Raw genomic sequence first — 23945 nt, 5'->3', positions numbered from 1 at the left:
CATACTGACTCCGGCTATTCTTCTACTTCATGGTCACCCACAATCCTTCGACCTATCACCATGATGACAATCACCCCCTTGTGTTCTCATGTCCCCACGTCCAACTTTTCCTCAGTTCCATTTCATGGCCCATTACTATAATCACTATCTTAAAATACCCTTGACTCTTTCACTCCCCTCTTCCTGTGTCAAACTCCTCTGGCAAAGTTGTAATGGTTACACCCGGACACCCATTTACTTCTGCCTGCACCCGAACAAAAGAACATTCCAGGAGAAAAACGTCCAATTCTGCCGACAGGTCTCATTTAAATAATTAATGCCCACAGTTCAAAACGGCACTCAGCACTGCCCATGGCCCTCCTATAGTTGTCCGGTAGGCTTATTTTCCACTCCTCAAAGTAACTATTTCACGCCTTCTTCTTTATTTGTTATTCTCAAACTTGCTAAGCCCCACCCTCCTTCTCAGCTGATGACTTTACCTAATATCCCATTGAGAAATAGAAACAAACTCGTAGAAATTCCCTCTTGTCAGTGCCCAACTACCCCACCTCCTTGGCCTTCCCTCCGCCCCTAGTGAATGGACCCTCGGTGCTCCCATGAAAGAGCGTCCTCTCCCCCCTGAGTGCTCTTGATCTCAGCCTCTGTCACGGGCTCAGTGGCTTTCCCGCTGGCAGCTATTTCTATGTCTCCGGGAGCATACACATCAGAAGAGAATATGCCCTAGTGCCCGCTTTTATACAAGAAGCTTCTCGCGACCTCCACATTCCCTCAGTTCACCTGCTTCCCCATCTATCACTTGGACCTCCATCGCTAGCGAAGCTTCCTGAAAGAGTCAAATGTGGCTGCCGTTTCTACTTTCTGACTGCACGCTCTCCTTCAATCCACTCCTCATTCCTTCTCTAAACTACTCTCACGTGGCTAATTCCTCTGGTCTCTTCTCTGTACATATCTTACTTGACATTCAACAGCTGGCTACTCTCTCCTTCAAATCCTTCCTTCTGTTGCTTTAGGTGATCCCATCTTCACCAGGAGCTTTTCCTATCAGGCTCTCTGCTTCTTTTCAGCCTCTTCGACTGACTCATCTCCCTCCTCATTTCGGCCTCTACATTTCAGAGTCTTTAATACCCTTTATAGGCTGAGGACTTCCTGTATGTCCCCCGTGTCCTTCACCTAGAACCCCCGGCTTGTGAATCAACTGCCCACTTGATCTCACGAGCTGGGTATCTAAAGGGTGTCTCAGCCTCAATATGGTGAGAGAAAAGAACTCTTAATTATAAATAAATACAAAGTGCTATGAAAGTTGGGAAAATCAAACACCCCACGGAGGCAGAGAAGGCACCGTCTCACTTGGGCCATAACAGCCGGAGGGAAGCCAGGAGGTAGCCAACAGGGGGAGCCCTGGGAAATCAGTGAATCAGTTTGGCAGGTGAGAAGGGTATGAAGAAGAGGGTGAGAACCAGATGAACATAACGTTAAAGAAACTTTGGAATCTGGGCGCCTGGGTGGCTCAGTGGGTTAAGTGTCAGACTCTTGATTTCAGCTCAGGTCACGATCTTAGGGTCCTGAGATCCAGCCCCGCATCAGGTTCCACGCTCAGTGGGGAGTCTCCTGGAGATTCTTTCTCTCCCTCTGCCTCTGCCCCTCCCCCGACATGCATGTGGGCACTCTCTCAAAAGAAGAAGAAAAAGAAGAAGAAGAAGAAGAAGAAGAAGAAGAAGAAGAAGAAGAAGAAGAAGAAGAAGAAACTTTGGAATCTGACTGGTAATATCACCCATTGATGAGAAAGAAGCCCTAAAATGTCCCCTGAAACCATAGTGACTAACAGTTTTTGAGCCTTCTTTATGTGCCAGTTTTTATTCTGAGCAACTCCTCATATCATCCCATTAAATTCTATGGATATGATATTGTTATTTCCATTCTACAGATGAGGAAACTGAGATACAAGAGGGGATTAAAAAACTTGTCTAGTGCCACACGATTTTGAAGTGGTGGAGCTGGGACGTGAATTCCAGTAGTTTCACTCCAGGACTCACTTTTCATCACTATGGATTCAGACACTGGAATTGAATCTCAGCTCTACCTGTCACTGGCCGTGTGATCTTGGGCCAGTTTCTTAACCTCTCTGAGCCTTGAATTTTCATATTTATGTGGAGATTACACACACACACACACACACACACACGCACACGCACACGCACATGCACACACGTGTATATTAGCACAGTACCTGTCACCTACCAGGTGCTTATGTGCCATTGTTTCGTTGTTGCTTTCCCGATGCTGGACTATACCACAGTCCTATTTCAGTTTAACTGCAAGCTTCAAGCAGTTTTGTGGTTCCACCTCTGGTTAAGACACCATTTTAAACAGTTTTATCTTCTCTGAGTGAATTTGAAAAAAAAAAAAAAAAGACACAAGAAAGCCAGTGGCAGTGTGGAAGGAAAAAAAAAGTAATTTTGTAGAAATAATCATGAAAACCTATTTTAGCAGAAAGCATTAAGAGAACACATAGATTACTCTTCAGGCATCGTTTAAGGAAAGCTTGAAAATGATTTTACAGAATATAAGAAATCCCTGAACATTAAATATGTATGAGCCACTGTGGGAACAGAACGGTACAACGTATTTCCTCTTTAATACTGCGGTCTTAGTGATCATTTAGTGTTAACAAGCATCGGGAATCTTTATTAAGGACGGATTTTGTACCCCTTCTCTCCCCATCTAGCATTTCAAATGGCTGTCTCTGAACCTGGTGGGCAAAGACGGAACAGATCTCTCTCGGCAGTCGATGCTCAGGTGACATATGGCGCCCCCAGATGGGGCATGTGACTTTCAGGCCCCTTTTTGTAAATGGTGCTTGCCTTTGGCTCTGTCCTCCCTGGCAGCAGAATCTTGAGAGCAACTGTTGGTTGGAGACTCTGTTCAAGCTAACCTTTCCTGTAAGGATTATCTTGTTTGTGACCTAAACACCCTCCATTGTTCATAACCACAGTAAATGTAGATGGGTAAGTACTGACTAAAAAACAAAATCCAGTTTGTTTACAAGAGATACAATTAAAACACAGGGCATTGAAAGGTTGAGAGTAAACAAATAGATTTAAAAAAAGATATACCAGGCAAATACCCAAAAGAAAGCTGGAGATAGCTATATTAACATAAGACAAAATAGATTTTTCAAAAGGATTTTATTTATTTGAGAGAGAGAGAGAGCGCATGCTCGCGAGAGAGAGAGCGCATGCTCGCAAGAGAGAGAGCACAAGCAGGGTGAAGGGCGAAGGGAGAATCAGACTCCCCGCTGAGCAGGGAGCCCTGTGGGACTCCATCCCAGGACTCCAAGATCATGACCTGAGCTTAACTGACTGAGCCACCCAGGTGCCTGAGACAAAATAGATTTTAAGAAAAAAAAATTACTACAATAAAGATTGCTACTCAATAATGAAAATAGTTCAACTCACCAGGAATAAATAAAAATTCTAAACTAGTATGCATCTAATAAAGTAGAATCAAAATACATAAAGCACTGCAGCGAGAAATTGGCAGAAATGTCCCCACAGCACAGGATTTCAATATACATTGCTCAGTTATTGATAGATGAAGCATTTGAAAAATTAGTAGTGATATAGAAAATCTGAATATATTTAAGTAAGCTAAACTTAAGAAACATATATAGGACCCTCTCCCTCCATGACAATTAGAGAACCCTCATTCTTTCAGACTTTCATAACATTTACAAAAACTAACCATATACTAGGCAGCAACTCAAGCCTCAACACATTTCAAATAATTCATTTTACACAAAATCTAGTTATCTGATTATAACTGATAGAAATCTGTAGCAAAGATATGGATTAAATAGTACCATGTATTCTAAATAAATTTTGGGTCAATGAAAAAATCAGGCATGCTATAAACAAACTCATTTGAAGCCAAAAGAAAAGTGATAGGTACTCTAGCATTGTAATATTTCAGTGTAAATTTATTCTGACACTCGGAAAACATGCTGTAATATTTCTGCAATGATACAACTGAGTATTTTAGAAATCATAAAATAGAAAATTCTATTTAAGGGGACTCTCGTTGTTACCTAAGATTTGAGAAGAGAGAGGAGTGCTCTTTATGCAGTTCACATTAGGGAAGAGGTATTAAGTTTGTTTTTTCTACAGGAGGGAATGGAAGGAGAGATGGGGGGGCAGGAACCACCCCTTTAGTTAGGTGGGTATCTCAATTACATTTTCAAATGAAAAGAACTATATTTTCATTCTTTTTCATCTATTTCTTCCTATGCTCCATATCTTTTATCAATTTTGTTCTCATGTTCAAAAAGTCCTATAAGTATTTCAGGGACCCTAAAGTTCATCTTAGTCCAGACACTTCATTTACAGGCCAGTGCTCTTTGGGATGGACCACGGTCTTGCCCAAATGGACAGTGGACACAGGAGAGTTGGAAGAAGCCTCCCCAGGCTCCTGAAGAAGCTCTACCTGCCTGGAGCCAACCCCCAACTTGTGTTTGGCTGATTCCTCAGTGAAAAAATTCCATTAAACCACAAGAGAGTACTTTCTCTCCTATTTCCTCCAAACTCAACCTCTTATCCTCCAAATTCCTTTACTGACTTCCCCCCATATTTACTTTTAACTTGCAAACAATATATTTCATCACGTCTATTTACCCATCAATATTGACTGCTCTCTGAGCCTCTAATCATCTCTCTCTCTAAGGGGCTCTGAAGATGTCAAACAAAAATGTCCTCACTTTTTTTTTTAAGTTTATTTATTTTTTAGTAATCTCTACACCCTATGTTGGGCTTGAATTCGCAACCCCGAGATCAACAGTCCCACACTCTATGGACCAAGCCAACCAGGACCCCCTGTCCTCAAGTTTTAAATATTATTTTAGTTTTGCAACAATCTCACACAAGAAAGTTACAAGTATAATACCAAGAACTCTTTTTCTCCCCAAGCCTTTTGAGAATAAGTTGCTAACCTGATGCCCCTTCCCCTCATTACTTGGTGTGTATTTTTTACAAATGAAGACACTCTTTTACATAACCACAGAATGGCCATCAAGATCAGGAAATTAACATTGACACATTACTGTCATCTAATACTCTAATCCATTCAGGTTTCCCCAATTGTCTAATAATGGCCCTTATAATAAAAGGATCCAGGTCAAAATAATCACGTGTTGTATTTCATTGTTGTGTCTCTTTAGTCTCCTTCAGTGATGTTGACACTTTCAAAGGTTTGAAGCAAGTTGTTTTGTAGACTGTCCCTCAATTCGTGTTGCCCTTGCTTATGAGAGTTACCAACTCCCACCCTCCAGCTATCTCTCCTTTTGTGTATTAGCTGAAAGACAGGAGTAGAGCCTTCCGTTATCTTGGGACATTATTAGAGAGCTCTAGCTACACCAGTTCACACTTCTCTTGGGTCTAAAAGATGTCCAGGTAGTCACAGTATCTTGTTGTTTTCAGGTGCCTAGTTCCTGACTCTTCCCTACAGCTTTGTTCACTATATACTGTAAGAAATAGGGGGTCCTCGTAAGTAAAGGAAGCAGCTTGTGAGGTAAGTTTCCAGAAGCTCAAGAAAGAATGCCCTGGGTGTGCGACTCACTTGGCATCTCCACTTAAACTACAGGTAGAAATCCTATGCTCAACTGAATTTCTGAGCTTCCTCCCAAGATATCCTAATGCTGCAGCCTTCCCCATTTCTGTCCATGTCAGCTCCTGCCTTCCAACTGCTCTGGCCAAAAACCTTTGGGTCATCCTGATTCCTCTCTTTCTCTTTTACTTCAACAGTCTGGTGTCTCTCATAACCAGATCAGTTAGTAAATCCTATCAGCTCCATTTTCAAACTGTATGCAGCATGCAGATTTCTGTCATCTCCACCACTCCTGCCCTGGTCCAAGCCACCACACTCTTTCACCTGATTGCTACAACGGCCTCTCAGTTGGTGCTCTGCTCCTACCCTCGCTCCCCTACAGTCTGTTCTCAATTCAGCAGCCAGAGTAAGTCAGATCCCTTCACTCCCTGCTCAGAACCCTGTCTTGGGTTCCCCATCTCACTCAGAGTGAAGTCAGTGTCCTTCCAGTGATCTAAAATATCCTGAACCACCTGCCCACCATGTTTTCCAAATGCATCGCCTCCCTCCCCTCCCTCCCTCCCTTCCTCCCTCCCTCCCTCCCTCCCTCCCTCCCTCCCTCCCTCCCTTCCTGTTACACTGGCCCCTTGCTCTTCCTTGAATACCCCAGGCACACTCCACCCCATGGCCTTTGCACCTGCTGTTCCCTCTGATGAGAATGCTTTCTCCAGATATCTCTATCTCTCTCCTTCACCTCCTCCAGGTCTGTGCCCTCATGTGATCTTTTCAGAGAGACCACCCACACTACCCTCTTTAAAACTGTAACTTTTACCCCCATTCTGCACTGCTTCTTCTCTTTCCTTGCTTTGTATTTTCTTAGCACTTGATACTCTTCAGCACACTGTGTTCTTCCGTAATATTTTATGATCTGTCGATCACCCCACTACAGAATATAGGGTCCATAGGGCATGGATGTTTTCACCTTTCTTGTTGACCGATCCCATTACCTAGAACGGTGCCTGGCATATAGTAAGTACACAATAAATACATGTTAGATGAATGAATAGATACTTTGAAAGCCAAACAGAAAAGGAATATGGTGATATTATACAATTTTAATTAAAAATATATGCATCTCTAGGGTTTATTCTAAGAATTAGCACATAGTGAAACTGTAACCTAATTTTGCAAAACAAAAGATCACTTTGGTGATTTTTAGTCGTTGTTTTTCAAGATAAAGCTCCAGTTAGCTGCAGCTTTCAGTATTATCATATTTTCATCCCTATTTCAAATGGATTGGCTTTATGGGACCTATTCGATCTTCCTTGGAGAAAAATGACGTCAAGTTTCTGAGTGGGAAGACAAAAGCCTTACTTAAAAAAATTCTGTGCGGAGGGGACTGTGCTTCACGCTTGACACAAGGGGCCACGTGGAAAGCAACTGAAACCTGCTCACAGCTGCCGAAAGCCCCGCTGCCCCACAGCACGTGGGAGGCTGTGGGGAAGGAGAGTTCCAGAGGCCCCCACCCCTCGGAGGGAGGGGGCAGCCAAGACAGCGCCATTCGACAGATGTCACCGTCTGCCGTGCGAGTTAAATAAGGCAGAGAGGAGCAGCTGAGGGGATGTTAGCCTCCTGCCCCAAGCAACATTCTAGCTGAACAGCAGAAAGTATTCAACACTCCCCCTCCCGGAGAAACAACAAGCAATTTCTCTTCGGGGAAAGAGAAAAGGAAAGTTTCCACTAGTTCTGATAGGTCATCAAATTTAAAAGCTCCCTCACCCCTTATCCCTTCAGACAAACTAACAGGACCGTGTCTCGTCTCCCCCTTTCTTTGGAGCTTATTTGCCTTTCAGACTGCTTCTCTGCCCAGCAGAAGCTCCCCAATAATGGCTACATTTAGGTTTTTATTTTCAGATGAATTAACCACTTGAGGAGTAAAAACTAAAAGCAAAGGCCTTTGTCTGCTTTCAGGTCTGCTCCCTAATGAGGCTGGCAGCCTTGAGGACAGGGGACCTTTCTTAGCCATCCCGGCAGCCAGCGCGGTCCCGGCCCCGAACCGCACTAAGTTGTTCCGTCAGCACATTTTTAATGAGCACCTAGTACGTGCCAAGTGCCGGGAGCGCTGCCAGAAGCTTGTGACCTCATGAACTCAGATTTTAGTGGGAAGAAGGCAGACAGTGAACAAGTAAACAGGGTAATTTCAGATTTTTTGTCAATGCTGCAAATAAAATGAAATGGCAACGGAAGAGAGAAGTGGCTGCCCAGGAGAGGGTTGGGACGGCCGACAAGGGCGGGGGCAGGAGGGATGTTTGGTACCAGCCCTCTTTTGTGCACCAGGCCCTGTCCTGTGGACCAGCGCCCCCTTCTTCATCAGCCGTCACACAGAGGAGACTTTTGTGGGGATGCGGCAAGAGCACCGATGGAGGCCCACACATGTCTAAATGATTTAGAAGTTATGAACCAAGCGAACAAACTGTTAAATAAGATATGATCTACCTCGGGGCGCCTGACTGGCTCAGTCGGTGTGTCTGTCTCCGGCTTAGGTCATGATCCCAGGGTCCTGGAATTGAGCCCCACATTGGGCTCCCTGCTCAGCAGGGGAGTCAGTTTCTTCCTCTGCCTCACCCCTCCCAGCACTCGTGCTCTCTCTCTCTCAACTAAAGAAATAAAATCTTAAAAAAATATATCATCTACCTATTGCATTGACAAATTAACTATAAAGACCTGGAAGGCCAGGTTTGCAATCAGTATTCTCAGACTGCTCAGAGTTCTGCATCGAAATAGGGCAGAGCTGTGTGAGCCAGCCCCTGGACCTTTATCCCTGGATATTGGCCTATCCCCTTCTCTTCTAGCCTGGCTGTTTCCCACCGTGAAAGGGGGGGGGGGTTATTACGCACACATTCGATACCTCAGCCCCTATGTCCAAGATTCACTCATGCTTTCTGCAAATAGCTTCCCTGTGGTCCCCCTCAGGATTAGGGGTGTGTGAACCGGCAGCCCAGACCACCCATGGGAGGAGAGACCTGAGGCAGAGACCCACAGACTCTGGAATGGGTTTGGGGTCCTCTGGGGAAAAAATTGCAAGGTCCCAGGTCACTAGGGCATGGTCTAGAAGAGGAGACACAGGCTCTGAGTGGGCAAGCCCCCTTGGCCCCTTGAACCCCTTGCTTCACGAGGAGGGATGCCACTGAAGGATGACCAAAGTGGCACCCTCTACAGCACAGGCCCAGCGCCCCCCTTCGGCCTGGGGCTAGGCAGTACTGGAAGAGGGAGGCTACTTTGCTGATGTAATTGAGAAAGACCTTTCTGAGCAGTGGGAGTAGGAATGACATTTGAATGGAGACTTGAACGGTAAAGACGGTAAAGACGAGTCATCCCTGCCAGAACGTGGGATAGGAGCACTCCCAACGGAGGGAAGAGCGCATGACCAGGCACTATAAGCCCTGTAAGGAAGAAGACTGCAGTGGTTGAGGCGTAACTTGGAGGAGGAGAGGACAGGAGACGAAGGCAGATGGTTAGGCAGGAGCAGGGACCTGGGAGGCCGAGATAAGGAGTCCTTGATCCTGGATGCAAAGAGAAGCCAGTGATCCTTTATAACGGTGTTAACATGGGTATTTTATAACAAGAAAATACAACACAGAGAGAGACAGAATGATTTAAAAATCGGAACCTGGAATTTTTGAAAAGCCCTGTAAGATACCAAGGAGTTCATCTAATCAAATACTTTCATTGTATAGACAAATGGGGAAGAACACTGTGCTAAGGGCAGTGGATCTTATACTGGGCCCCCACCGGGATGGCCATACATAGGAAATAAATATAGAATAAATAAGTCCCCTTGCTTTTCCTTCTACTCACTAAGCCCCTCTGTACAATGCACCGTGAAATGTTGGCCACTTGATTAAGTCCTTCCCGGCTGAATCACAACTGTGCTTGCCTTGATCAATTCAAACCACATTTTTTATTTTTCAAAAGTCATTTTCACCCCAGCTTTGCTGAAGTAGAAGCAAAGATCTGAAAATAAAATAAATTTCCTATTCAAACACAATAAGAATAATTGGATTGGCAAAGGAAAATGAAGAGAAATCACAAAGAAAAAGCAATTAGAGCCTTAATATGTTTGGAAGAATTTGTCAGGGCAAGGATGTGAGAAACTATGAGTTTCCTGGGAGAAGAGTAAATTCCAAAAGCTGCCTGTCATTTGGGGGGATTCCCCAAGGGTTCCCTCCTTGACCAAACTTTACTCAGTCCTCACTCTTGATACCTAACCAAGCTCCTGTTAGTAACTTTCCATACACTGACCCCCTCCCACTGCCCACTGCCCATAAATCCCCTGCTCCTGTGGTATTCAGGGCTGAGTTCAAGCTCTCTTCCCTGTTGCAACAGTCTTTTTCTTTTTTTTAAAGATTTTATTTATTTATTTGAAAGACAGAGAGAACCAGCGGGGGTGGCGGGGGGAGGAGAGGGAGGAGCATACTTCCTGTTAAGCAGGGAGCCCTATGCGGGCGGGGCTCGATCCCAGGACCCTGACACCATGACTTGGGCCAAAGACAGATGCTTCACCGACTGAGCCCCCTGTTGCAACAGTCTTGAAAAATCTTCCTTGCGTGTTTAATTCCGTTGGGTGCGATTTTTCTTGGACCAGATCGTCACTGGGTCTCACATTACAAACTGTCCGTATTTGGAACGGCTACATCTGGGTTAGCCTGAGACAGTCTCAGTTCATGCCTGACACAGGAGTATCATCACCCATTCCACTGTCAAAGTATCCTGGTTTGGGCAATAACTTATAAGGTTCCCCACACATAGTGTGAAATTTACTGGCTAAATTGCCATCGAGGCCCCCGGTGACAAGAGGACCTGCAGGACTTTACGCACGGTTCTGCAGCAATTCCAATGAGCAAGAGAGCAGACTCATGAAATGGGAGCACTCCTTTCTAGTCCTGAGCCCTAAGGCATAGTTACATTACATTTGTATCATTTTATGTCCAAATCAAAATGTTTCTCCATAAATAAAAAATGATGGTTTTCATTAGTCTCTCAAACATGTCCATATGTTGCCTTTATTATCCCTCTCCTTCGAGGACTACAGAGGCGTCTTATTGTGATAAGACAATAAGACACACTTACTGGAAGAGTGACATGCATTCCAGAGCATGGGGTGTGAGGGGAGACCTAGAGAGAGACCAGGAAGGCCAATGTGGTGCAGGCCTTAGGAAAAACAACTGAGATTGGGGGATCAATACCTCATTCTCTGGAGAATTGCATTAAAAGACTGAAATGAGTTTCAAAACAATAATCGAAGCTGACAGCTGCTCTTGACAGGTTGGGACAAATGAAAATTGAGCGGGGCTTTCACATGCTGTGGGGAGTGGGCAGGACAGGCAGGAACCCCTTAATGCCTTTCACTTGGAAACACTGGGTTTCTTAATTGTCTCCTGCTGTGAAGTCAAAGGAGAAGATCCCTCATTAAAGTGAGGTTTGCTGAGTGGTTTTGAAAAAGGGCTTTTTTAGTTTCTTCACTTGTCTGAAAGTATCTGCAAGAAGCCCTTATCCTGCAGAGCTTCCCCAAGTCCAGGGGGACGGGACAGAACTGCAAACTCAGCGGGATCTCAGGTACCGGTCTCTTGCCTCAGGCAAGGTAGGGAGTGAAGAGGGAAGGGTGGGATCAGATAATCTCCAAGTTAGAAGATCTTCATCCTATTGGGAAAGTCTGCCTCCAGAGACTCTCAGCATGGGTTTGTTAATCCCATTTTACAGGTAGGAAGAGTTGAATGAGGAAAGAGCAAGGCCGCTGAAGGGGAGCTGAGCCTCCTGACTTCAGTGCTCAGTATGCAACTGGAAGGATGAGACTGTTTTCAAAAGAACAAAGGCCATCAGAAGGACGCTCTCCTGAGACCTTGTCGCTCAAAACATGGCTCGGCCTTCAGCATCACATCGAAGGACAGCTGGTTAGAAATGCAGGATCTCAGATCCCACCCGAGACGTGCTCTACCGGAATCTGCATTTAACAAGACCCCGAATGGGCCCAAAACTTTTGGGATGCAGCAAAAAAGGTTCTAAGAGGGAAGTTTATAGCAATACAGGCCTACCTCAAGTAGCAAGAAAAACCTCAAATAAACAACCGAACCTTACACCTAGAGGAAATGAAAGAATGTAGAAAATGAAGAATAAAGCCCCAAACCAGCAGAGGGAAGGAAATAATAAAGATTAGAGAAGAATAAATGATATGAAACTAAACAACAACAACAACAACAACAACAACAACAGAACAGATTAATGAAACCAGAAGCTGGTTCTTGAAAAAGATCAACAAAACTGACCACAGGCCAATATCTCTAATGAACATATATGCAAAAATCTTCAACAAAATAATAGCAAACCAAATGCAACAATACATTAAAAAAATCATTCACCACGATCAAGTAGGATTTATTCCTGGGATGCAAGGGTGATTCAATATATGCAAATCAATTAACGGGATACACTGCATCGATAAGAGAAAGGATAAAAACCGATCATTTCAACAGATGCAGGAGAAGCATTTGACAAAGTATAGCAACATTTCATGATAAAAACCCTCAACAAAGTAGGGTTAGAGGGAATATATTTCAACATAACAAAGGCCATGTATGAAAACCCCACAGTTAACACCATATTCAATGACAAAAACCAGAGTTTTTCCCCTAAGATCAAGAACAAGACAAGCATGTCCACTCTTACCACTTTTATTCAACATAGTACTGGAAGTTCTAGCCACAGCAATCAGACAACAAAAAGAAATAAAAAGCTTCCAAATTGGTAAGGAAGAAGTAAAACTTCCACTATTTGCAGAAGATATGATATTATATATAGAAAATCCTGAAGTTTATAGATATAAACTATATATATATAATTATATATAATCAATATATATAACATATATATAATCAATATACACAAATCTGTTGCATTTCTATACACTAATAATGAAGCAGCAAAGAGAATTTAAGGCAACAATCCCATTTATAATTGCACCAAAACTAATAAGATACCTAGGAATAAACCAACCAGAGAAGTGAAAGAACTGTACCCTGAAAACTATAAAACATTGATGGAAGAAATTGAAGACAAAATGAAGAAATGGAAAGATATTCCATGCTCATGGGCTGGAAGAACAAATATTGTTAAAATGTCCATCTATCCAAAGCTATCTACAGATTTCATGCAATCCCCATCAAAATACCAACAGCATTTTTCACAGAACTAGAATAAACAATCCTAAAGTTTATATGGAACCACAAAAGACCCTGAATAGCCAAAACAATCTTGGAAAAGAAAATCAAAGCTGGAGGCATCACAATCCCAGACTTCAAGTTACATTACAAACTGTAGAAATCAAAAAAGTATGGTACTGACACAGACACATAGATCAATAGAACAGAATAAAAAGCCCAGAAATAAAGCCACAGTTATATGGTCAATAATCTTCAATAAAGAAGAAAAGAATATACAATGGAGAAACGACAGTCTTTTCAACAAATGGTGTTGGGAAAGCCGGACAGCAACATGCAGAAGAATGAAGCTGGACCACTAAAATAAACTCAAAATGGATCAAGGACCTAAATGTGAGACCTAAAATCACAAAAATCCTGGAAGAGAGAACAAGCAATAATTTTTCTGACAATGGCCAAAGCACATTTCTTCCAGGTATGTCTCCTGAGGCAACGGAAATAAAAGAAAAATAAACTATTGGGAGTGCATTGAAATAAGAAACTTCTGCCCAGTGAAGGAAACAATTGACAAAACTAAAAGCAGCCTATGAAATGGGAGAAGATATTTGCAAACAACACACCCAATAAAGGGTTAGTGTCCAAAATACATAAAGAACTTATACAACTCAACACCCCCAAAACAAATAATTCAATTAAAAAATGAGCAGAAAACATGAACAGACATTTTTCCAATGAAGACATCCAGATGGCCAACAGACACATGAAAAGATGCTCAACATCACTCATCTTCAGGGAAATGCAAATCAGAACTACAATAAGCTATCACCACACACCTGTCAGAATGACTACAATCAAAACCACAAGAGGGGCACCTGGGTGGCTCAGTCATTTAAGCATCCCACTCTTGATTTCAGCTCAGGTCATGATCTGAGGACTGTGGGATCAAGCACCACGCCAGGCTCCGTGCTAAGTGTGGAGCCTGCTTAAGATTCTCTCTCTTCCTCTCCCTCTGCCCCCCAACCCTTGCTCGCGCACATGCTCTCTCTCTCTCTCTCTCCCTCTAAAACACACACACACACACACACACACACGCACACAAAACAACAGGTGTTGGCGAGGATGCAGAAAAAGGGGAACCCTCTTACACTGATGGTGGGAATGCAAGCTGGTGCAGCCACTGTGGAGAATAGTATGGAGGTTCTTCAAAACATTGAAAATACAGCTACCCTATGAGCCAGCAATTGCACTACTGGATATTTACCCAAAAATACAAAAACACTAACTTGAAGGGATACATGCACCCCTATGTTCATTGCAGCATTATTTAAAATAGCCAAATTAGGGAAGCAGCTCAAGTATTTGTTGATAGATAAATGGAGAAAGAAGATGTGGTACATATATACAATGGAATATTATTCAGCCATAAAAATAATGAAATTTTGCCATTTGTAACACCATGGATGGATCTAGAGAGTATAATGCTAAGTGAAAAAAAGCCAATCAGAGAAAGACAAATACCATATGACTTCACTTGTATGTGGAATTGAGGAAACAAACAAAAAAGGATCAAAGGAAAAAAAGAGAGAGAGAGACAAACCAAGAAAGAGACTTTTTAAAAAAGTTTTTATTTAAGTAATCTCTACACCCAACGTGGGGCTCAAACTCATGACCTCAAGATCAAGAGTCACATACTCTTCTGACTGAGCCAGGTGCCCCAAGAAACATACTCTTAATGACAGAGAACAAACTGGTGGTAAGGGGGGGGGATGAAATAGGTGACGGGGATTAAAGAGTACATTTATCATAAGGAAGGAAGGAAGGAAGGAAGGAAGAAAGAAAGAAAGAAAGAAAGAAAGAAAGAAAGAAAGAGAGAGAGAGAGAGAGAGAGAGAAAGGAAAGAAAGAAAGAAAGAAAGAAAGAAAGAAAGAAAGAAAGAAAGAAAGAAAGAAAGAGAAGGAGGGGAAGGAAGGAAGGAAGGAAGGAAGGAAGGAAGGAAAGAAAGAAAGAAAGAAAGAAAGAAAGAAAGAAAGAAAGAAAGAAAGAAAGAGAAGGAGGGGAAGGAAGGAAGGAAGGAGGGAAGGAAGGAAGGAAGGAAGGAAGGAAAGAAAGAAAGAAAGAAAGAAAGAATCACCGTTTCTTCACATGTTCATTCACACGAGCCAAAGTCAAGAATTCTAAGGACTAGTCTAGACACTTAAAAAAGAACAGCAGTTCCTGAACAAACAAAACCAAAACCAAAACCCAAACAAACAAACAAAAAGCCAAAAACAAGACCCCAAGTGATTCGTATGCACTTCAGAGTTTGAGAAACACGGGCTGGAGCTCTGGATCACACTTTAAACAGCAAGACTCCGAAAAGCATTTAAAGCTATGAATTTGCTTTTGACAGAGAATTCTGATGCTTTTATGCAGTCAGGCCATCTTACCAAGCTCTGAGGCATCATTTCACATACGAGTACCCTCTATAGAATTACTAAATTTACTTTTTTACAATATGAGTTTGAATCTGATAAGAGTAATAGGAAAAGGCACCTCCATTAATTTGAGGCTGAAGTGTTCTCTCTCTCTCTCTCCCCTCTCCTCTTTCCTTCTCCCTGGATATCTTGTGCACGGATTTGCATTGGTGATAATCTTGGATTCATCTCACATTCTCAGCATCCTGTTCATTTTAAGGGGAGGACACCAGCCTTGCTCAGGTTGGAGATTATGAATTACAGTTTGTTTGGTAGTTTGCTGGGTTTGCTAGCCCATGTTTGTTCCTAACTCCTGATTCTGCATCAGCTAGAAGTTTCTTTTTAAATAAGCAGAAAATCCTTTCCCTTTCATTTCAGGAAATATTGTATTTTAATTTTATCTTACTGATGATTTGACTGGGAAGTGACAACCAAGCATAAACCCATGTTAATAATTTTTCTCTTCTTTGTTTCTGGGCCAGAAATTGCAGAAATCACTTCGTGTGAAAAAAAGTTTCAATTAGGTCTAATATATGGGTAGTCTTGGGATACCCTTGGGAAGAAACAGGAAGAATTAAATTGCAAGTTTTAGTTGAACCATATGACATTGCCACTCTCACAAGTGAAATAACAGTGAAATACTGGCAATTTTATTTAATCAACCTAATTAGAATGTTTCAATTTAGAATTCCTTGCCCTAAGGAATATTAAGAGAGGTGTAAGTGCTATTTGTGATTTGTGGAGGCTGGATTGTTCCATTTCCTTGGAGATTTTTTTTTTTTTTTTTTTGGAGGTTGGGACAAATACTCTGAAGGCTAGATAATCATTTCTCTCTTCTAAGCAGCCAGAGAGAAATGGGGAGGTAGAAGGTCAGGTTTGGTTATGGATTCAGGATGAAAGGTTATATCCTTGAAGGAGGCTTATCATCTTCCGAATCTGTGAAATATATAAATGGTGCCAGACACTGACACCACAAGCTAGGGTGAGTTTCTTGTCTACTTCCTTGTTACAGTCAGGTGCAGTTAATACTTGAACTCTGATCAGAGCAAGAAGAGATTATTCTTCATCACTAACTAACGCCATTCTTTAGTGGGAAAGTGGGAGAGGAAGGGTCAAAGGAAAGTGTAAGAATCTAGTCCCTCTCTTGGTTAATTGTAACAATGATACCATAGTCACGCTGTGTTCCATGATACTCTAAGCATATACTATGACAGCCTGAATCACGTCAGCGTGTCATGGAGTGTTTAAGTGGGCTGGCCCAGGATCACGCTTTAGATAGCAAGGTAGGAATCATGTATTATTTGTAATGGTGTGTGTAGTGCTCTTAAGAGAACTTGGCATACAGCAGGCATTAATAACTGTTTTATCTCAAATTTTAAAATTTCTTGAATAAATGGTGACTTTTAAAAACCTATCACATTAGCAAAGATTGAAGATATTACACAAAAAATCTTTGTGGATCGGGGCACCTGGGTGGTTCACTCGGTTAAGAGTCCGACTCTTGATTTTGGCTCAGGTCATGGATGTCAGGGTCATAGCATCGAGCCCTGCATCCAGCTCCTCGTTCAGTGGGGAGTCTGCTGGAGATTCTGTCTCTCTCCCACCCACCCCCTTGCTCTCTCTCTCTGAATTAAATAAATAAATCTTAAAAACAAACAAATTATTTAAATAATAAATAAAAAAATAAATAAAATCATTATGGATCATAAAAAACAATTTGGCAATAAATATCAAGGTTACATTCTATGAACCAATAATTACAAGACATTTATCTTAGGAAAGATAAATTGTTTGAAATGTTTGAAAACACCCCATTAGATAAAAAAATATTTATGTCAATAATATATATGAGTTGAAAAAGCTAAAATCTACCTAAAAACTCAAGAATAAGACATTATATTATAGAGAAATTAATGATATTTTTAGAATATTTAATATTTAATAACTTTGGAAAATGCTCAGGACAGGTGAGGGAGAAAAACCATGACACCAATGTCCTGTCCTTTTTTTGTAACCTAGCACCACGTCACAAAAATGTCCCAAGTTATTTAAAATTCTGCCAAAACAGTATTTGTAATGGCTGCAGGATATTCCATTGGATGTCAACAGAGTAAGTTATTAACTGTTTTATGAATACACACACTAAAAATAACACGCAGATGGGATCATATCATCCCTATTACTCTGCACCTTTTCTCAGTTAATAATATAATCTGGAGAGCTCATCACATAAGCACACACAAATCTTCCTTAATTCTTTCTATCCTCAATGCCAGGATAATATTCCACTGCAGAAATATATGTTGATTTTTCCAAACAACTCTTATCGATACCGTTAGGCTATTTATAGCTTTTTTTGCTATTAAAATCACCCTGCAACAGATACTTTCATGTACATTTTTGTGTACTTATACAAGTATTTCTGTGGGAAAAATTCTGAAATTGCTAGATCAAAGAATGTCCATTTAAAAAATCTGAACAGACATTGCCAAATCGCCCTCCAAATTACTGCACCAATTAACATCCCCTTAACACTGCATGGAAGTAAGTGCTTCATTTTGAAATGGAAACAGCAAATAGGTCACAGTTGACGCTTGAACAACACAGGTTTCAATGGGTTTCTGTGGGTCCACTTATATGCAGATAGTTTACAGTACTGCAAATGTATTCTCTCTTCCTTGTGATTCTCTAAAAATTTTATTTAAATTCAATTAGCCAACACATAGTACATCATTAGTTTTTGGTATAGTGTTCAATGATTCATTAGTTGCATATAACACCCAGTACTCATTCTTGCGATTTTCTTAACATTTTCTTTTCTCTAGCTTACTTTCTTATAAGAATACAGTATAGAATACTTAGAGCATACACAGTATGTGTTAATCGACTGTTGATGTTATTGGTAAGGTTTCCCCTAAACAGTAGGCTATTAGTAGTTAACTTCGGGGAAGTCAACAGTTATATGAGGATTTTCCACTGTGTGGTGGGTTGGCGCCCTGAACCCCCGCAATTGTTCAAAGGTCAACTGTGTTCGTGTGTATGTGTATATTTGAAATAGAGCTCATGAACTCCAACAGTATTATGGCACAATTGTAAATAAGGTCCCCTTCCCTCCTTCCTACATCCCTTCCCACTTTTTCTTCCTTCCTACCTTCCTTTTTTCATTTTTTCCTTCTCTTTCCTCCCTCCCTTCCTCTTTTCTTTCCATCTTTATTATTTTACCTAGTGGGAAAAGAGACAGAGGGGAAAATCAGAGTGAAGGCCAGTGAAGAATTTATGTGGCATTTAGAGAATTGGAAGCAAGCAGGAAATGGGCTTCAGACGGAAGCAGAGCGCTTATTTCGGCAGCATATGGACTAAGATTGGACTGATACAGACGTTAGTCTAGCTTCTGCATAAGAATGACACACAAGTTTGTGAAGCGTTTTCTATTTTTATGGTAACAGTGAGGGGCGATGGGTGTGTAAACTAAGCCTATTGGGGCAATCATTTCACAATACCTACACACATCAACTCATCACCTGGTACACCTTAAACTTACATAATGTTACGTCAAATATATCTCAGTGAAGGTGGGAAAAACTTGGAAGCAGAATGTTGTGGGGAATACGTGGAAATCTGCGGTGTGGGGCCAGTCGGACATACTGGGGAGGACAGTTTGGAAGTGCGTTTCCAATCTCCCTGGGCACAGGATTCCCCTGAGGGGCTTGTTTGAAAACGCAGATTCTCATTCAACGAGTCTGGCTGGGGCCTAGGAATCTGCATTTCTAATGGGCTTCCGGGCAGCGGGGCTCCTGCTGGTCTGGGACCACACTGTGAGGAAGAGAACTCAGCTGACAAAGCCTGCTTCCAGCAACAACAGGCAGGAGCATTAGTCAGTGGGGAGGGCTGTGAGCATTACTATTTAGAGGCAAGAATGCCTCCTGCAAATGTTACATACAAGGTGATAAAGGTCATGGGCTGGCTCGCTCCGTGATCAGGAACCCTGATCTCGAGATCAGATGATATTTTGTTTGCTTCATCCCCAAAGTAATGACGTCTGCCCCACAGAGTCCTCCAACGTCTCCTTCGTTCACGGAGCGCCCGCGGCTGCGGACACTGTCCCGGCTTTAAGTGGCAGGTGCCCGCCTTAAGTTCAGTCCTGAGGGTGCCCACAAGCTGCACCTGGAGGGACCGAGGCCACAGCTCACTGCTGTCCCTGCGGGCCGAGAACAAAATGGGCACTAGGGCCTGAAGGCCCAGCGTTAAAGTAGTTTCAGTTGGGGCTTGATAGCACCACCACTTCCTTTGGAATGAAACCATTAAAAGCTCCTCTACAGTTTCGCCATGTTCCACGGAAACGTTTTCTGAAGCGTTGCATTCCGGCAAAGCCAGGATTATTGATGTATGTTTGGGAACCGGGATGTTTTTATATCTAATTCTTCCTGTGAGATGATTTCTTTGCCATCAGTCCTTGTAAATCAAGGGAAGTACAAATGCTAGCTTTAAAAATTCACAAGCTGAGGTTGACAGAAACACTTTTCACCTCTCTGATCCAAGCCAGGCCGCGTTTGATGCTGGCACACCTAGATTTTCCCTCTCTCAGTTTCTGCCTAAGGATAGCTAGAGAGAAGTTACCAGTAAACATGTGCACGTGCACCCTCCGCCCCAAGAGCTCAGGCTTGGAGGCTTAGGGAAACTCGTAAATGAATGGTCTACTTTTCAAAACATAATCAAAAGGACAAGACTCAGTGGAGGTCCTAAGAACTTTGTCACCCAATGAGGCTGTTGTTCGCGTTTAGTGAATAGGTTCAATGTGAGTATAAGGGTGTGTTTCTCTAAATCCCGGAGGGACATGCCGGGTTAGCTTTATGAGTGATAGCTACAAATTGAGGAAACATGAGAAAAGTTTCTAATACGCTTGTATTCACTTTAAATTTTGCTTTAATAAGGGATCATTAAAAATATGATTAGCAATTAGGTTGTTTTTATGCTTGAATCATGCTTTCATTTGCATTAAAAAGTTCTGTTTGAGTAGAAAAATCAGAGAAGCATAATGTTTCCTCTCTTTTTCAAGAAATCAAGCTGTTGAAACTGTATGTTTATAATAACGGCAAAACTACTATCTACCTGGTGTGTGAAAGAAAACCAACAGCTTTCTTAAAGTTATCTTTACATACACACCCATTGACAGCCATAAAAATCTTTCTGTTTTGTGTTAATGACTTAAAAGAATTATGAAGATGGGAGTTGAGAGATCCTGTCCCAGGACCACTTGATGTCAAGGCTCTTTCCCATCCAAGATGTTGAAGGAACTGTTCAGGTTTCTTGGAGAAGCAAGAAGCAGAGGAACACGTCTGCTTCAAGAATGTGGTGTGTGACGGGCTGCCAAGTGGTGCCAGGTCATTGCCTCAGCTCCAAACCCACTCTTCTGGACTCCGTCTTCTAATGCTGAGCACAGGACTCTGCGGACAATTCTGCCTTGCCCACCGCTCCTTATTAGGCTCCAATAATAGGGGGTGCTGGAGAGACTCGGGAAAGCTGGAGGAGAAAAGGGATTGGGGCTCTGGTTCCGGTGGATGCCCTGGCAACGGCACATCTTCCAGCCAGCAGCAGCTGACTCCAGTGTACGGTTTCTCCCCCCTGCTTTGCACACCCAGCCTCCTCGCTCCCCTTCAGAGACACCAGCACCAGCTGCTGTAACCCTCTCTTCCAAACTCTGGGTGCCGTTCCATGGAACCCCTCCTCAAGCTCAGAAACACCAGCAGAGCCCAGGATTGGTGCCTCCTCGGGGGGTCTGCATCCCAGCCCTGGGCCCCTCCTCTGAGTCTCCGAGTTTTCGTGGTCCCAGCCTCTTCCTTTTATTTTATTCTCCTGGCCGGCAGTGGGAGCTGCTCCCTCTAGTTGCCCCTCCATGATGTGCCGGGGTCTTCGTTTTGTCTTTTTAGTTCCCCTCATACTTGGACAACAGCTCTATATTAAATCCTCTCCATTAAAATAATTGCTGTGGTTTCTTTCTCTTAAAGCCTTGGCTGGTAGATGAGCTGCTGGGCAGGATTCCTTTCCAAGACACAACAGGCTTGGAAGCATAGAAGAGTTCGCTGTAAGATTTGTTGTGCAATTTGGTATTAAACCAGGTATGGGTCAAACTACCTGATCCTTTTTTGGAACACCAGAGATGAGCACAAGAGACACCTTGTAACTCCTGAAGGTTGTTCCATGAGTTTCCACCTCCATCTACGCTATCTATGCTCTAAAAGGATAAACAGGATGTGAGGCGCTGTGAGATGGTGGTTACAGTATTCTCCAACTTAACTGCCTTAATGCAACACACACACACACACACACACACACACACACACACACACAGAGTTTTTTCTATGGAGAAATTGGAAGAAGGCAACAAAAGCAACAAGAGATTTCTGGAGCCAGAATTCCAGGTATGGTTAGAATATGAGAATTATATGTCATTATAAGAATAAATGCCAGCATTGTTGGGGTGGCAGCTGACACTTATTTCTCTGTAGACTAAATGTAGCTTGATCTGAAAACCTTTTAAATGAGTGGGGAAAACTGCCATTTCATTTATTTTTAGTAAAAATACAATGTTGCAATGCGACTTGATTCATACCTCAACCCAGGGTGCAGAACTATAACTGGAACTTTGCACTATTGTCATTGTAGGAGAAAAGCAACCACGTGTTGTGTAAGTCCTGGTCGTGCACATTCCTAAGATCCTCTTGTGTGTGTTGGTTCCAAACAGCAAGATTGCATATGGCAACAGTGACAGGAAACATTTCAAGTTTGTTGCTTTGTGTATAACACAGTGAGGACAGTAAATACTCCCTATGTCTTATCTCTTGTCTACAGATGATAAAACTAATCTCGAAGACATAAGGCAACTAGCTCAAGGTCATACAGTTGTTTAGTGGGAAAATGTCTGAGTCTGTACCTATTTTTTTAAAATAAAAAGTAAGTTTAAAATATCTCCAGCCTTTGTCTTATATTGAATTAGCCAGTAGCTCTCTAAAGCAATAGCCAGTGGTTTACAACTTTTGCTAAATCTTCACTCTCTCCAGAGTGTTCATCAGTAGACCTCACTGATTTGCATACACCAAATGTTGCAGGAGCTATACTCTTCAATGATATCCTTTTCAGTGCTGGTCTAGAGTGTCCCTTTCAAGTGGCAAATGTGCTGCCTTAGCACGTTGATGAATACTTCTACTCTTGCATAATCACCCATTTTCCCCAACATTATTCACTCATCAATATTTAGTCAACACCACGGAGTACAACGGTGTGCTTCTGTATGCTTTACTGCATTTAATTCAAGGTTCATAATAAACCAATGAGAGTAGGCAACATTATCTTTCCCGTTCTCTGGAGCAGAATGAGGCGCAGAAAGTTTAGTCAATTTTCGCAGAACTACAGAACTGGTAAGTCACAGAGGTGATTTGAAAGTTCCAGGCTTCTAAATCCACGGGGCTGACGCAGTTCTGGATACATGTAAACAAAGGATGAGGATCCCAGAAACCCGACTGATCCACAACGGAGCCCACGGGAGGGAAGAAGTAACAGGGTCAGTGGATGTCTCTTTCTCCCTAACCATGGCCAAGGCGGTCTGAGGGGCTACTGCTGGGGAGCTAGAAGCAAACACCAGGCTGCGTACTTACAGGCGCCCTATCAGGAGTATGGGCAACAGCAGCTTGAAACCTCAATTCTGAGCAGAGTTCGGATGAGGCAAACTGCTTGAGATGCCCCCAGTATGTTGTTATACGACTCCTGTCTGTCCCTGTATTTGTCATTTTTCTGCACAGATACACACTGTATTTTTTTCTATCGATTTTCAGAAGCAGCCAAGAGACACATCCTGCTGAGCCGACACTCAAAAGGTACGAATGCCAGAGCCCCTGCCATTGCTTTTTGCCTCTAAATTTGAGAACATATTTGTTATATAAAAAGGAAAATTAAAAAAATTAAAAACAAAAAACCCCTGAGATGCAAGAGATTAAAAAATTAACACAACACCTCTAGAAGGTAATAGCGAAATCATTCATTGGTGATGGTGTCTACGAAATCTCTCCACACCAAGGCCTTGAGAAGTCACCTTGAAGGCCCCACTGTCTCCTCTCAACACCTCACGTCAACCCTCAGTGCAGCCCTACATGCTATCCAGAGAAACCAAACCTATGCATATCTGAAAACTGCTCTGAAGGCCCATTCTCCTCAAGCCCACTCTCAATCCAGCCAGGGGATTATCAGAGATCCGCGAGCCGCCTTTCAGAAATTTGAGGATGCAGCAAGGAAGAAACCCATTTTTGTAATGCCCCCATATTTCATTCATTCATCCACTCGTTCATCCATTGGTTGTTTACTGGTCACCTAATCTTTGTGCTGAGAAATCAGCAATGAGCCAGACAAAGAATCCTGTCAAGTCATCTCAGTATCTTTTTCCTATGGACAGGATGCAATAAGGAAAACATACAATCGTATCTGCCTTTTAGATTTCAATATTTCACGCTCCCATTTCTGACCACGAGGGGAGTTTTCTCTGTAGCGCTCTTCAGGCTGTCTGGCTCATCTCCTAAGTTAATTTACTCACTATCTGGTCTTCCACTTAAGCAGATAATAGTGTCACGAAACGCAAAATTAGAAGGCATTTATCTTGTACCCAGATGTCCCAGCTTACGAAGAGTCTTGGTGTGATTTTGGGGGAAATGAAACG

The 23945-nt window shown here is 42.5% G+C and overlaps 1 protein-coding gene and 1 non-coding gene across 8 annotated transcripts in view; one reads left to right on the top strand and one right to left on the bottom strand.

The window, feature by feature from the left end:
- Positions 1–23945, bottom strand: part of NEK11 (NIMA related kinase 11) — a 245937-nt gene that overhangs the window by 9922 nt on the left and 212070 nt on the right. The window lies entirely within an intron of this gene.
- On the top strand, positions 18574–18677 carry LOC123788504 (U6 spliceosomal RNA). Its single transcript, XR_006778520.2, has one exon. It is a non-coding gene; the product is annotated as a U6 spliceosomal RNA (small nuclear RNA).

The sequence above is a fragment of the Ursus americanus genome, chromosome 20 (assembly GCF_024610735.1).
Source record: "Ursus americanus isolate L20-20 chromosome 20, mUrsAme1.1.p, whole genome shotgun sequence".
Classification (NCBI taxonomy): Eukaryota; Metazoa; Chordata; class Mammalia; order Carnivora; family Ursidae; genus Ursus; species Ursus americanus.
The sequence above is the reverse complement of the archived record's forward strand: the minus strand, read 5'-3'. Positions and strand labels throughout refer to the sequence as shown.